General features: G+C 48.3%; 1 protein-coding gene across 2 annotated transcripts in view; it reads left to right on the top strand.

The window, feature by feature from the left end:
* The window catches only part of LOC126526674 (uncharacterized), a 424,404-nt gene that overhangs the window by 294,120 nt on the left and 117,519 nt on the right, over window positions 1–12,765 (top strand). The gene's annotated exons all lie outside the window — the stretch shown is intronic.

Here is a 12,765-nt window from a genome sequence, read left to right as displayed (position 1 = left end):
AAATGGGCAAGTACGGGAGGAGTGGTCAGAAAGGCGATGAGAGCGGCGAACGTGTGAGCTTGCTCAGGGTGCCATGAGGACGGCGTGTTCTTTAGAAGATCTGTCAAAGGCCGAGCAACCTTAGCGAACGTTTTGACGAAACGGCGAAGTTGAGAACACAGGCCTCGCGGTCCCTTTCGTCAACAGAAATCTGCCAGTAACCGATCGAAGATTCATGGACGAGTAGTATTTAGCTCCGTCCAAGCAGTCCAAGAGATTGCAGCGGTGGCGTAGCGGTAGAGCATTCGCCTCGCCCAAAGAGGACCGTGGTTCGAAACCCGGTGCCGCGCAATTTTGCACTGGATTAAAAAAACCGTGTGTTGATAAATCTGCATAAACAGGCCTAGAGTGCGGCCTGATCCCGGTAACCAGAACCGGTAATGCACTCCCTCACCAGAGCAGGGTTGGCCACCCTGGTGCAGTATATGGCCACAACCTGCTATATGAATACAACAATCAAACCTCGGCCCTCAGCCCCCAGCAGCTGCAAAGCAACTGACCACGACGGTAGTCAGACCTGTGACGCAGCAGAGGGTGCTGAGAATCTCCGGGTTTGGACAGGCCGCCATTGGAACCTAAACTTGGCAACGTTTTACGCTAGAACGTTATCTAGTGAGGCGAGTCTAGCAATGCTATTGGAGGAATTAGCTTGCAGTAAATGGGATATAATGGGGCGCAATGAGGTTATGAGGAAAAAAACAAGCATAGACATTGCTACAAAGAGGGCACGTTCTGTGCTAATGGGGCTCAAAGGATAGACGAGACCTAGCAGTCGGATCCCTGATTAATAAGGATATAGCTGGTAACATACAGGAGTATTATAGCATTAATGAGAGGGCGGCATGTCTTGTTGTGAAATTTAATAAGAGGCACAAATTGAAGGTCGTACAGGCCTACGCCCCTACATCAAGTCATGACGACCAGGAAGTCGAAAGCTTCTATGAAGACGTGGAATCTCCGATGGGTAAAGTCAAAACAAAATACACTATTCTGGTGGGTGACCTCAATGCCATTGTCGGCAAGAAGCCGCCTGGAGACAATGAGTGGGGGAATATGGCATAAGTTCTAGGAATAGCAGTCGAGAGTTATTAGTAGAGTATGCAGAACGGAATAATAAGCGGATAATAAATACCTTCTTCCGCAAGCGGGATAGCCGAAAGTGGACGTTGAGGATCCCGAATGGCGAGGCTAAAAATAAAATAGACCTAATACTCTGCGCTAACCAGGGCATCATACAAGATGTGGAAGTGCTCGGCAAGGTGCGCTGCAGTGACCATAGAATGGTAAGAACTCCAATTAGCCTAAACCTGAGGAGGGAACGGAATAACTATGTACATGAGAAGACAGTGAGTTAGCGGTAAGAGGGCCAATAGAGGAATTCCGGATCAAGCTACAGAACAGATATTCGGCTTTAACTCAGGACGAGGACCTTAGTGTTGAAGCAATGAACGACAATCTTTTGGCCATCATTAAGCAGTTTGCAATAGATGCCGGTGGTAACTTCGTTAGGCAGGATACCAGTAAGCTATCGCAGGAGAGGAAAGATCTCATTAAGAAACGCCAATGTATGAAAGCCTCTAACGCTACAGCTAGAGTAGAACTGGCAGAACTTTCGAAGTTAATCAACAAGCGTAATACAGCTGACATAAGGGAGTATAATATGGATAGAATTTGAACATGCTCTCAGGAACGAAGGAAGCCTAAAAGCGGTGAAACAGAAACTAGGAATAGGCAAGAATCAGATGTATACGTTAAGAGACAAAGCCGGCAATAGGAATACTTATATTGTCACGTGGTAGTAACGTCAAAGAACACAGTAGCAATACTGTGAAAGACAAAACTAGCTTTTATTGGGCGAACCTGTGCCCACAAAGACAGGCTACACTTAAAGCACAACGATAGCGGCGAACACAGTCGGCGATCGTCCAAAATCTGATCATGGGTGAAGCGCGTCGGCTTTTATAGATCAGTCGTCGAATGTTCTACAGTAACCGCTGGGACCCGCGTGTCTTCCACAAAGTTCTACACTATTCGCGTCGCGCATACATGCAATCAGATTACACAACTTGCGGGTAAAGACAGTGGATATAACCATCGACAACATTTCAGAAATATCTTTTACATGCAGGCGCGTCCTGCGCTATGCGATAACATTTGTTAGGTGGTGAGAAGTGGTCGCCCGATAAAGATAAAAAAGTACACGTGTCATTAGCCCCCTCTTAAAAAGCATCTTCCCGATGCTACAAATATAAGAGAGCGAAACACAAAAGGACACTTAATAAACAAAAGCGACAAAAGAACGAAAAGAAAAAAAGTCCGAAGGTCGGTTGCGCGAAGTCCCAAAGTTCATTAACGCTGGTAGTACGGCTTGAGTCGCACAATGTGGAGTATTTCAGGTCGCGAGCGGCGCCGCTGTAATAGCGAAATGCCGTCTAGCACGACCTCATAGTCCAGTGAGCCAATACGTCGGACGATCTTAAACGGCCCGAAATAGTGACGCAAATGTTTCTCACTGAGTCCTCGTCGGCGTATCGGCGTCCACATTAAAACATGGTCACCGGACTGGTACTCGACGAAGCGCGGTTGGAGGTTGTAGTGTCGGTTGTCTTTAAGCTGCTAGTTCTTGATCCGTAGGCGGGCGAGCTGTCGGGCTTCTTCGGCGCGCTGGAGATAGGTAGCGACGTCAAGGTCCTCTTTGTCGTTGACGTGCGGCAGCATGGCGTCGAGCGTCGTCGTCGGGTTCCTGCCGTAAACCAGCTTAAACGGCGGGATCTGTGTTGTTTCTTGCACCGCCGTGTTGTAAGCAAAGGTTACGTACGGCAGGACCGCATCCCACGTCTTGTGCTCGATGTCGACGTACATTGCTTGCATGTCGGCGACGATCTTGTTCAGGCGCTCCGTAAGACCATTCGCATGCGGGTGGTAGGCAGTTGTCCTCCTGTGGCTTGTATGGCTGTATTGCAGAATGGCTTGGGTGAGCTCTGCTGTAAAGGCCGTTTCTCTGTCGGTGATGAGGACTTATGGGGCACCATGTCACAACAGAATGTTCTCCACGAAACATTTGGCCACTTCGGCTGCGCTGCCTTTCGGTAGAGCTTTAGTTTCAGCGAAGCGGGTGAGATAGTCCGTCACCACGACGATCCACTTATTTCCGGATGTTGACGCCGGAAACTGTTCCACGAAATCCATCCCGATCTGCTGAAATGGTCGGCAAGGAGCTTTGATCGGCTGTAGTAATCCTGCTGGCCTTGTTGGTGGTGTCTTGCGTCGCAGACAGTCTCGCCATGTCTTGACGTAACGGGCGACGTCGGTGGTCAGACGCGGCAAGTAATACCTTTCCTGTACCCTCGGCAGCGTTCACGATAATCCGAGGGGCCCAGCGGTTGGATCGTCATTTACGGAGTACAGTACTTCTGGACGCAGCGCTGACGGAACAACAAGAAGGTACCTGGCGTGAACTGGTGAGAAGTTCGTCTTTACGAGCAGGTTGTTTTGTAATGTGAACGAAGACAATCCGCGCCTAAATGACCTAGGTACTACGTCGGTGTTCCCTTCCAAACACTCGATGAGGCGTTTTAGCTCCGGGTCTGCTCGTTGCTGCTTAGTAAAGTCTTCGGCGCTTATTATTCCGAGGAAGGCGTCGTCATCCTCGTCGTCTTCCGGCGGCGGGTCAATGGGGGCGCGTGATTGACAATCCGCATCTGAGTGTTTTCGTCCGGACTTGTAGGTTACAGTGATGTCGTATTCTTGTAGTCTGGGGCTCCATCGCGCCAGCCGTTCTTAAGGGTCCTTTAAGTTAGCTAGTCAACACAGCGCGTGATGGTCGCTGACCACTTTGAATGGCCTCCCATATAGGTAAGGGCAGAATTTTGCTGTAGCCCAAATGATGGCGTGGCATTCCTTTTCAGTCGTAGAATAATTGCCTTCCGCTTTTATCAGCGACCGGCAAGCATAAGATTTCACCCTTTCAAGACCGTCTTTCCTCTACACAAGGACGGCACCGAGGCCAAGGCTACTCGCGTCAGTGTGGATTTCGGTATCAGCGTCTTCGTCGAAATGTGCAAGTACCGGCGGTGACTGCATGCGTCGTTTTAGTTCTTGAAATGCGTCTGCCTGCAGCGTTTGCCACTTGAACTCGATATCAGATTTGTTTAAATGCGTTAGCGGCTCAGCGATGCGTGAAAAGTCCTTGACAAAGCGCCTGTAGTAGGCACACATGCCAAGGAATCTACGCACTGCTTTCTTGTCGATGGGCTGCGGGAACTTCGCGATGGGAGCTGTTTTCTGCGGGTCGGGGCGTACTCCGGATTTGCTGATGACGTGGCCTAGGAACAGAAGCTTATCGTAAGCGAAGTGACACTTTTCTGGCTTCAGAGTGAGCCCTGATGATTTGATGGCCTCTAGTACAGTCGCAAGCCGCCAAAGGTGATCATCGAAATTTCCGGAAATCATCGAAAATCACCTTGTCAATGACGCGCTAGGACGTTGCAAGCGTCGAGCACAGTCCGAATGGCATCACCTTGAACTCGTAGAGGCCGTCTGGCGTGATGAAGGCGGTCTTTTCGCGATGTCTCTCATCGACTTCTATTTGCCAGTAGCCAGACTTGAGGTCCATCGACGAGATGTATTTAGCGTTGCCGAGCCGATCCAATGCGTCGTCTATCCATGGAAGGAGCATACGTGTTTCTTCCTGATATGGTTCAGTCGACGATTTAATAATATTTTTTTTTAAATTATGGGGTGTTACGTACCTAGTGAGTGAGTGAAAACTTTTGAGTCTTTCAAGAGTTTCGCGGTTACGAGGTCTCTGTCGTCTTCATCGTCTTGGCGCTGGCGACTTGAGACTCCTCTTCAGCAAGGGTGGGCCCCTATTCCAAGGCTCCACTGAGTCGTGCTGCATCGCTCGCGTGCTGCACTAGGGCCCTTTGGGCCGTGAGCTCGCTGCTGGTGAGCCGACTCTCCCATTGCTCCGCACTCGGGTGTTCGTGTTTGTGGAATGCTTTGTTGCGTTCGCACTGCCAGGTGATGTGGTAGAGTGTAGGTTTGGCACCGCACCAAGGGCAGGTGGCCCTGTATTCTGTCGGAAACATCTTATTGAGCACGTGTAAGTTGGGGAAGGAGTTTGTTTGTAGTCTGCGCCAGCTGGTCGCTTCCTCCTTTGTGAGGTCTTTGTGTGGTGGCGGATATCTAATCCTACTTCCTCTATGCAAGTTCAGGGTCTCTGCGTATCCCCCCTCGCAAGCCTGTAGGTGGGTCTCCGGGGCATCCGACCGCCCAGCTCGGAACGCTTCGCCTCGAGCTAGGCTGTCTGCCCTTTCATTCCCCCCTATGCCTACGTGACCCGGGATCCAGATTAGTTTGTGCCTGGGCTTTTCCTTCTCGGCGGAGGTGGCTCCGCTGAGTATTCTGAGGGCAGTTTTGCTGATTCTGCCTCTCGTATAGTTCCTGCACTAAACCACTTTCTGATTATGAGGCCCGCTGTAGTGGAGGACTCCGGAAATTTTGACCACCTGGGGTTCTTTAACGTGCACCTAAATCTAAGCACACGGGTGTTTTCGCATTTCGCCCCATCAAAATGCGGCTGCCGTGGCCCGGATTCGATCCCGCGACCTCGTGCTCAGCAGCCCAACACCATAGCCACTGAGTAACCACGGCGGGTCAGTCGACGATAATCGACGCAGAAACGTAGGGGTCCGTCCTTTTTCTTTACCAGGACAACAGGAGATGCCCACGGGCTTTTCGACGGCTGGATGATGCCGTCGCGGAGCATTTCGTTGACTTGTTGCCTAATAGCTTCACGTTCTCGCGTCGTAACTCGGTAAGGGCTCTGGCGGATTGTTTGAGCGCACTCTTCGGTTATTATGCGATGCTTTGCAAATGATGTTTGTGGTATCCTCCACGACGTCGAAAGTCAGTCCTTGTATCGTCCGAGAAGACTTCTGAGCTGTTGCTGCTTGCTCATGGGGAGACTTGGATTTACGTCGAAGTCTGGTTCGGGAACTATGGTCGTCGGGCTAGATGCGGTAGAACTGGAGAGAACAAAAGCATTACTGGTTTCCAGAATTTCCTCGATGTACGCGATCGTAGTGCCCTTGTTGTGTTTGAACACTTCGCTCAAATTTTTCAGCAATACTTTAGTTTTTCCTTCGTGCAGTCGAGCGATCCCTCTTGCGACGCAAATTTCACGGTCTAGCAGTAGACGTTGGTCACCCTCGGTGACGCCTTCTACGTCGGCAGGTGTTTTGGTGCCGACGGAAATGACAATGCTGGAGCGAGGCGGGATGCTGACTTGACTTTCGACCACGCTTAAGGCATGGTGACTACGAGGCTCTCCGGCTGCATTGCTCGATCTTCCGACAGCGTTATCGACTTCGACTTCAGGTCGATGATTGCGCCGTGTTAGTTCAGGAAGACCATGCCGAAAATGACGTCTCGTGAACACTGTTGGAGGATAACGAAGGTGGTAGGGTGAGTCCGATCATGGATGGTAATTCTTGCCGTGCAGTCGGCGTAATGAGGTGTCCTCCAGCGGTCCGAATTCGAGGGCCCTCCCATGCCGTCTTAACCTTCTTCAACTGGGCGGCGATGTGTCCACTCATGATGGAGTAATCGGCCCCTGTGTCGACTAAGGCGGTGACTGCTTGGCCGTCCAGAAGCTCGTCGAGGTCGGTGGTTCTTTGTCATGCGTTACAGTTAACCCTTGGGGTCCTTGACCGGTGACTGGTATGGGACGTCGTCAGGTCGTGTTTCGTCGTCGTATTCTTGGCTTCCACACTTCGTCGGGATGGCGGCGTGTCCTTAAGTCATCGAGGTAGCTTCGGCGTCTTCGTCGACGGCGGAGGATCTTCGTCAGTTCGACGAACAGCAACCGCACCTCCATCGGTTGTTGCTTTTAGTTTTGCGGATATGGGCTCGCTGACCAGCCCGGGGCTGGGCCAGTGTATGGACTGCGCGGCGGCGACAGGTAGCGGCCCGGTGACGGTGAACGGTATGGTCATCGAGGGCTCCACTGAGTAGCGGCGAGGTAGTCGGCGATGTCGCGAGGGCGTTCACCTTCCCTCGGGCGCTGTGACGTGACGGCGAAGCCTCGCAATCCCATGTCGCGGTATGGACATCGGCAGTACACGTGGCCGGCTTCGCCTGAGTGGTAGCCGCGCGGGCGGTGGTCGGGGGTGCGCCAAATGTCCGTCTTCCTGGCGTAGGTGCGCGGGGTGACGGGTAGCCATGCTGGCGGCGGCGGCGGCGGAAGAAGGTATTGCGGCGTTACAGGGCCCTGGCGCGGTCGCGGAGGGGGACCTTGACGGCGTGCGACGACGGCGTAGGTCATCGCTTCTGGCTGAGGATGCGGTAATTTAAGTGGCACCTCAGGAACTTCCAGCGATCGCTGAATCTCATCTTTCACGATGTCAGCGATCGAAGCTACTTGAGGCTGCGACGAAGGCATGAACTTCCGCGGTTCTTCACGCTTAATGACCCTGATGGTCTCTTGGAGATCAGCGGAGCCAATCATTTGGATGGCGCACTAAGGCGTGAGCACTTGGCGGTTATATTACCTAGTGCGCGTTTCTAAAATTTTCTCAATGGTCGTAGCCTCTGTCAGGAACTCAGCTACGGCCTTCGGTGGGTTCCGGATTTGTCCGGCGAAAAGTTCTTGCTTCACGCCTCGCATCAAGAAAGGTACTTCTTTCTCTTCGGACATTTCCTGGTCGGTGTGCCGGAAAAGACAGGTCATTTCTTCTGTGAAGATGGCGATGGTGTCATTGGGTAGTTGTTTTCGGTTTTCCAGCAGAACTTCGGCCCTTTCATTTCGGACAACGCTCGTGAACGTCCCCAGGTAGTTACTGCGGAACAGTTCCCATGTTGCAAGGGTGGACTCCCGCTTTTTGAACCAAGTCCTCGCGGCATCTTCCAAGGAGAAGTACACATGCCTTAGCTTATCCTCAGATGTCCAGTTGATAAAGGTCGAGATCCTTTCGAAGGTTTCGAGCCAGGTTTCCGGATCCTCCGACGTAGCTCCACTGAAGGTAGAGGGCTCTCTGGGTTGTTGAAGTACGACGGGTGACACTGGAGCTGCCATTGTCGTTGTCTTGGCCACAATCTTTTTGGTCTTCTCAGGTAGAAGTCTGTGCTCTGGGTGCAGCTGTTGTAGACGGTGGCTTGCACGATGGTCCGGGACTACGTTGGTGCTGTCCTTGCGGTCCAGGCTTAGATCACAGCTTGTCGTGGGCGTCTGGAACATAGACGAAAAGCACCTCCACCAGATGTCCCGTGGTAGTGACGTTAAAGAACACAGTAGCAATACTGTGAAACACAAAACTAGCTTTTATTGGGTGAACCTGTGCCCACAAAGACAGGCTACACTTAAAGCACAACGATAGCGGCGAACACAGTCTGCGATTGTCGAAAATCCTATCAGCGGGTCAAGCGCGTCGGCTTTTATAGAGAAGTCGTCGAATGCTCTAGAGTAACAGCTGGGACCCACGTGTCAGCCACAAAGCTCTACGCTATTCGCGTCGCGCATACATGCAATCAGAATACACAAGTTGCGGGGAAAGACAGTGGATGGAACCATCGATAACATTCCAGAAACTTCTTTTACATGCAGGCGCGTCCTGCGCTGTGCGATAACATTTGTTAGGTGGTGAGGAGTGGTCGCCCGATAAAGATAAAGAAGTACACGTGTCAATATGAATGAGATAGTTCAAGTGGCTGAGGAGTTCTATAGAGTACAGTACCAGTTGCACCCATGAAGATAACGGAAGAGTGACTGGTCTGGAGGAATTCAACATCCCACAAGTACCACCGGCAGAAGTAAAGAAAGCCTTGGAAGCTATGCAAAGGGGGAAGGCGGCTGAGGGGACGAGGAAAGAGCAGATTTGTTGAAGGACGGTGGCCAGATTGTTCTAGAAAAACTGGCCACCCTGTATACGCAATGCTTCATGACCTCAAGCGTACCGGTATCTTGAAAGAACGCCAACACAATCCTAATCCATAGGAAAGGGGACGCCCAAGACTTCAAAAATTATAGACCGAACAGCTTACGGTCCCTAGCCTACGGAGTATTTACTAAGGTAATCGCAAGAAGAATCAGGAACACCTTTTAAACTTCTGTCAACCAAAGGACCAGGCAGGATATCGTAAAGGCTGATCAACAATAGACCATATTCTCTCTATCAATCTGGTGGTAGAGAAATGTGCGGAATATAACCAACCCTTATATATTGCTTTCATTGATTACGAGGAAGAGTTTGATTCAGTCGAAATTTCAGCAGTCATGCAGGCATTACAGAATCAGGGTGTAGACGAGCCGTATGTAAAAATACTGAAAGGTATGTATAGTAGGTAGATTCACCGCCACCGTAGTCGTCTATAAAGAAGGCAACACAATCCCAATGAAAAAAGGCGTCAGGCAGGGAGATACGATCTCTCCAATGCTATTCACAGCGTGCTTACAGGAGGTATTCAGAGACCTGGATTGGGAAGAATTGGGGATAAAAGTTAATTGAGGATACCTTAGTAAGTTGCGATTCGGTGTTGATATTGCCTTGGTTAGTAACTCAGGGGACCAATTGAAATGCATGCTCACTGACATGGAAAGGCAAAGCTGAAAGGTGGGTCTTAGAATTAATCTGCACAAAAGTAAACTAATGTTCAAAAGTCTCGGAAGAGAATAGTGGTTTACGATAGGTAGCGAGGCACTGGAAGTGGTAAGGGAATACATCTACTTAGGGCAGGTAGTGACCGCGGATCCGGATCATGAGACTGAAATAATCAGAAGAATAAGAATGGGCTTAGGTGCGTTTGGCAGGCAATCTCAGATCATGAACAGCAGGTTTCCATTATCCCTCTAGAGAAAAGTGTATAAGACCTTTGTCTTGCTAGTAATCTGGTACGGGGCAGAAACCTGGAGCCTAACGAAAGGGTTCTAACGAAAGGAAGCTTTAGCTCGGGCACAACTCCAACGCGGCCTATTCAAATACATGTAAAACGCAAAAAAACGTTTTTATGAGGTAACCCCTGGACCAATTTTAATGAAATCTCTTACATTTGAGAGAGAAAGTTAAATTCTAGTGACTTTCGGAAGCCCAATTTCGATTCAGGGCTAGAATTTTGTTAAAAAGATTTTTAAATATTCAGCGATTGGAAAAATGGAAGCACGAAGTTTACAAATAAATCGTGCTGCATCAAGAACAGAAATCGCGGTTCTGCAAACGGCATCCATTAGACCATTCAAAGAGGACAAATCTACATCTTACGTGAATCTACATTGTGTAAATCTACATTTACATCTTACGTGAATTTGTAACGTTGGTTACAAGGGTTCTGCAAAAGCTGCTTTTCCATATTACTAAATTTTTGTATATTCATGTGTAACATACTAATTTCGTCCGCTTTAGATGTACTATTAGTTGCAATTCACAGAATTGTATTATCATTTTTCGTTGTTGAGTTACAGAGTTGATGGTTTACACAACTTGGTGGTTTCGTTTTTTGAAGATTTTCGCGTTTTCCCAATTTTTAATAAAAGATTGCCAACCTAACTGAAAAATTAGAAACAGTCACAAGATTTTGCGTTTTTCGTTTAAATGCAGCAAACCTCGTGAAGTGTAGTGCAGTGGTTACCGAGAAAAACGAATTCTCCTTTTACATGTATTTAGATAGGAGTACCCAAGCTAAAGCTTCCTCTTATATGGAGGACGACTAATCGAGCTATGGAAAGAAGAATGATGGATGTAACGTTAAGGGATGAGAAAAGACCAGATTGGGTGAGGGAACAATTGCGAGTTAATGACATCTTAGTTGAAATCAAGAAAAAGAAATGGGAATGGGCAGGACATGTAATGAGGAGGGAAGATAACCGATTGTCATTAAGGGTTTCGGACTAGATTCCAAGGGACGGGAAGCGTAGCAGGGGGAGGCAGAAAGTTAGGTGGGCGGATGAGATTAGGAAGTTTGCAGGGACAACATGGCCACAACTAGCAAAATACCAGGGTAGTTGGAGAAGTGTGGGAGAGGCCTTTGCCCTGCAGTGGTCGTAACCAGGCTGATGATGATGATGATGATGATGATGATGATGATGACGAAACTTCAGGAAAGGCTTAATAGGAACCAGTTGCAAGGGCTGACAATAGTGAACAATGCAACTCAAGCATTTACCACAAGAAAGTGGCTCCTATGGAAGGGAGTGGATGATGTGAATCCGGCACTTTTTATTGAGAGATACGAAATTTTTTTGTTTTGATAGCGAAAGATGTGCCACAGCCAAGACGGCAGGTAGTGCCTGGTGAAAAAATGATAGATACGCTTGAAATTTCAATATAGTAGGATAACGTGAAGTGCCGCATCGAAGCTTGAGCCGATGTTTTGGCCACTATGCAAGGACGCACTACTGCAGCAGCGCCTGCAACTCCTGACGACGACCTCATCCGCCTCGACGATATCCTATCAGCGTGCGCAGGCAGTGCCTGATGTTCGAGACACTGTTCATTGAGAGTAATCTATTGCTGCAGTGCGCAGCAGATATAAATATATAGCTGCGCCCGATGATTAAAACCACCTGAAGTGGACACTCGTGTCCGCTCTCAATTTTTCGCCTTGTTACTCTTTTTAAGCTCCTTTGTTAAATGTAGGCTAACGATATTTCGAGGTGTGCAAGTTCCCACGACATTGCACGATTAGGACGTAGCACCAAAGATGCCTGAACGTTTATCATCGTGTGATTATCAAAAAGTTGGATGGAAATAAAAAACAGATTGATGTTAAGTAGGTTTGTTTAATACGTTTGTGATGTAACTTTTCTAGAGCAAGACGATTTTTTAAATAGAACCACGTAAAAGCTCATAGCATAATTCTTTTGCCCTAGATTAGTCTAAGGATCGCAGATTACGTGCACAATGAAAATAAATGAATAAATGAGTATTTAATAAATATCACTGCTTTCAATTCAACTAAATACTATAACGCTTCGTCGTTCATGTTCGTGTTGTAGTTGTCTGTCTGTTATATTTTTCTACAGCTATATCCCAAAAAAGCTACAGGGCGTACGTTCCAACTTACAATTGAGGAAAATTTGTTTTCTTGGAGCACCTTCTTTGAATGATCTTTAAAATTATAGTGGCAATATTGTGCTATGTGCGCTAGAGTTTGCTCTAAAATGAGCTGCTGCTTCACTTGCACTTATAACAAACCACATTTCTTTTTTAATTTTGCATTGCAGCAGAAATTTAACTGGAAGACGAGGAAGTTGATCAAGTAATTGGAGAACACACATTATCAAACTGAGCTATTCCTCAAAACTCCTACGTTGACATCTCTTACTAACTTCCCGGCCCAATTCGTAGAATGAAGTATGTGCCCATAAGTGGTCAGCTAAATGTTAACAAAAAACTTGTAGATTAGCCAGACGTGCATTTTAATTTCTTGTGCAAGGATTTTCGGCCCTGAGAGTGAAGGAGTTGTAAGATAAGGACAACTTTACCCGCAAGGAAATGTTTTTTCTGTCTGTTATGTCTTGACTATAACCCCTGTCACTGGAGGTTTGTCTTTACAACACCGATGTCACCTGTGCGGGTTATTCATGTCACAAGTTCAATCATCTCAATTTATTCAATAGTAGCACGGGCATAATTATCAGCATAACTTTATTAATTGCTATACATTGTCACAAATCAGTCGTTCACGTCGCTATGCGCTTTCAGATATTTCGCTACCCTCCACGCATGTTGC

Source organism: Dermacentor andersoni, chromosome 8 (assembly GCF_023375885.2).
Source record: "Dermacentor andersoni chromosome 8, qqDerAnde1_hic_scaffold, whole genome shotgun sequence".
Taxonomy (NCBI): Eukaryota; Metazoa; Arthropoda; class Arachnida; order Ixodida; family Ixodidae; genus Dermacentor; species Dermacentor andersoni.
Note: the sequence above shows the minus strand (reverse complement) of the source record. Positions and strands in the feature narration are given on the sequence as shown.